This window comes from Triticum dicoccoides, chromosome 5A, assembly GCF_002162155.2.
Source record: "Triticum dicoccoides isolate Atlit2015 ecotype Zavitan chromosome 5A, WEW_v2.0, whole genome shotgun sequence".
In the NCBI taxonomy this organism is placed as follows: Eukaryota; Viridiplantae; Streptophyta; class Magnoliopsida; order Poales; family Poaceae; genus Triticum; species Triticum dicoccoides.
In genome coordinates this window covers 367,847,640-367,850,602 of record NC_041388.1, presented here as the reverse complement: position 1 = coordinate 367,850,602, position 2,963 = coordinate 367,847,640, and positions in this window count along the sequence as shown.

The following is a 2,963-nucleotide window of genomic DNA, read 5'->3' as shown; positions in this document are numbered from 1 at the left end:
AAATTAGGTAATTTGAGCCCATTACGACGAGCAAAGGTACGACATACAGGGAATAACGTTGCATATCCAGAATATATTACAGGAAATTACATCCACTGGGCAATCAAAGATTGATGCCAGTGCAAATAAATGAGCAGAACCTAACCATCTACAACGTCACAATCTGAACCTCAGCGCAGATGACGCCCATAAGCACGTGGGCAAGTTCTTGCTGCTTTGCCACACTTTCTCTGTAAACATTGATCAATTGTTGTGTCGCACGACTCTGCACCTCTGATTCATTCACCATTTCCATCATTGCTTCAGCCATTAATTGGTTCACAAACATACATTTATTCCATTGCATTCGAGATAAAAGATACTGAACAGATTCAGATGGCGATTTTGGCAGGCTTGTATTATTGATAGTGGAGAGTGTCTTGACCACTGCATCATAACATAACTTAGGACGGGAACCAAACAGATTAATCATGCGTTATTGCTATACCTGGCCTAGATTTACTGGAAAGAAACAATGGGGTTGCCTTGCTGTTTTCAAAGTTTGTCTTCGTATCTTCAACAGCCTGCACAAAATTAACACACTAGCATTGCTATCATTGGCTAAGTCAGATAATAGGAAAGCAACATTGACACAACGAACGTTTGGGCAACTAGCCTACACCAAATTAACACAATATCACACAGCTATCATCAGCCAGGTAAGGTAATACGAAAGCAACATTGACACAATGAATGAATAGGCAACCAGAGAAGCACTACAATTCAGTAATGCGCGTGATATGAGATAGCACATTCATGCAGCTCAGAACGCAAAACTACCAAGCCTTTTTCCTTACAAAAATCAACATTGGCGACTTTAACATTTTGCTACAACTAATTTTAGATCAGATAAAGGTTAGATTCACGCCGATTAACAAAATACATGCTGATGTAAAAATATAGTGATATACAATAGGTACTTACATCAGCACTGGAGCACAGAGAATTCCCACAAGACATTTTCCTCGAATACTCTGACGCCCCCGATTCAATCGTACATTAATCATACACGCAAACGTGTATGATCAAGATCAGGGACTCACGGGAAGATATCACAACACAACTCTACAAATAAAATAAGTCATACAAGCATCATATTACAAGCCAAGGGCCTCGAGGGCTCGAATACAAAAGCTCGATCATAGACGAGTCAGCGGAAGCAACAATATCTGAGTACAGACATAAGTTAAACAAGTTTGCGTTAAGAAGGCTAGCACAAACTAGGATACAGATCGAAAGAGGCGCATGCCTCCTGCTTGGGATCCTCCTAAACTACTCCTGGTCGCCGTCAGTGGGCTGCACGTAGTAGTAGGCACCTCTCAAGTAGTAGTAGTAGTTGTCGATGGTGGCGTCTGGTTCCTGGGCTCCAACATCTGTCGCAGCAATCGGGTATAGAAAGGGGGAAAAGAGGGAGCAAAGCAACCGTGAGTACTCATCCAAAGTACTCGCAAGCAAGGAGCTACACTACATATGTATGCATTGGTATCAAATGGATTAAAGGTATCATATGTGGAATGAACTGTAGAATGCCGGAATAAGAGGGGGATAGCTAGTCCTATCATAGACTACGCTTCTGGCCACCTCCATCTTGCAGCAGGAGAAGAGAGTAGATGGTAAATTCACCAAGTAGCATTGCATAGCATAATCCTAACCGATGATCCTCCCCTCGTCGCCCTGTGAGAGAGCGATCACCGGTTGTATCTGGCACTTGGAAGGGTGTGCTTTATTAAGTGTCCGGTTCTAGTTGTCATAAGGTCAAGGTACAACTCCAAGTCGTCCTGTTACCAAAGATCACGGCTATTCGAATAGATTAACTTCCGTGCAGGGGTGCACCACATAACCCAACACGCTCGATCCCATTTGGCCGGACACACTTTTCTGGGTCATGCCCGGCCTCGGAAGATCAACACGTCGCAGCCCTACCTAGGCACAACAGAGAGGTCAGCACGCCGGTCTAAATCCTATGGCGCAGGGGTATGGGCCCATCGCCCTTTACACACCTGCACGTTGCGAACGCGGCCGGAAGCAGATCTAGCCTAGCAGGCGTTCCAGTCCAATCCGGCACGCGCCGCTCAGTCGCTGATGTCATGAAGGCTTCGGCTGATACCACGACGTCGAGTTCCCATAACTGTCCCTGCGTAGATGGTTAGTGCGTATAGGCCAGTGGTCAGACTCGGATCAAATACCAAGATCTCGTTAAACGTGTTAAGTATCCGCGAACACCGAACAGGGCCAGGCCCACCTCTCTCCTAGGTGGTCTCAACCTGCCCTGTCGCTCCACCTCAAAGTAACAGTCGGGGGCAGTCGGGAACCCAGGCCCACTTCTACCGGGATGGAGCCACCTGCCCCTTCAGCCCCCATCCCCAAATAGTATCACCAGTAATGTAACAGTGTAAAGTATATAGTATATGCCCGTGATCACCTCCCGAAGTGATCACGGCCCAGTAGTATAGCATGGTAGACGGACAAGAGTGTAGGGCCACTAATGGAACACTAGCAACCTATACTAAGCAGTAGGATAGCAGGTAAAGGTAACAACAGTAGTAGCAAGGACAGGCTATGCAGTAGTATAAGATTAACTGAAAGTAGTAACATGCTACACTACTCCAATGCAAGCAGTAGAGAGAAGAGTAGGTGATATCTGGTGATCAAAGGGGGGGCTTGCCTGGTTGCTCTGGCAAGAGAAAGGGGTCGTCAACACTATAGTCGTACTGGGTAGCCGCGGCGTCGGTCTCGATGTCTAGCGAGAGAAGAGGGGGGAAGAAACAATAAATATTAAGCAAACAGATGCATAGCGATGCATGACATGACAAGTAGCGGTGCTAGGGGTGCCCTAACACGGTAAGAGGTGGTACCGGTGAAGGGGGGAAACATCCAGGAAAATATCCCCAATGTTTCGCGTTTTCGGACAGATGAACCAGAGG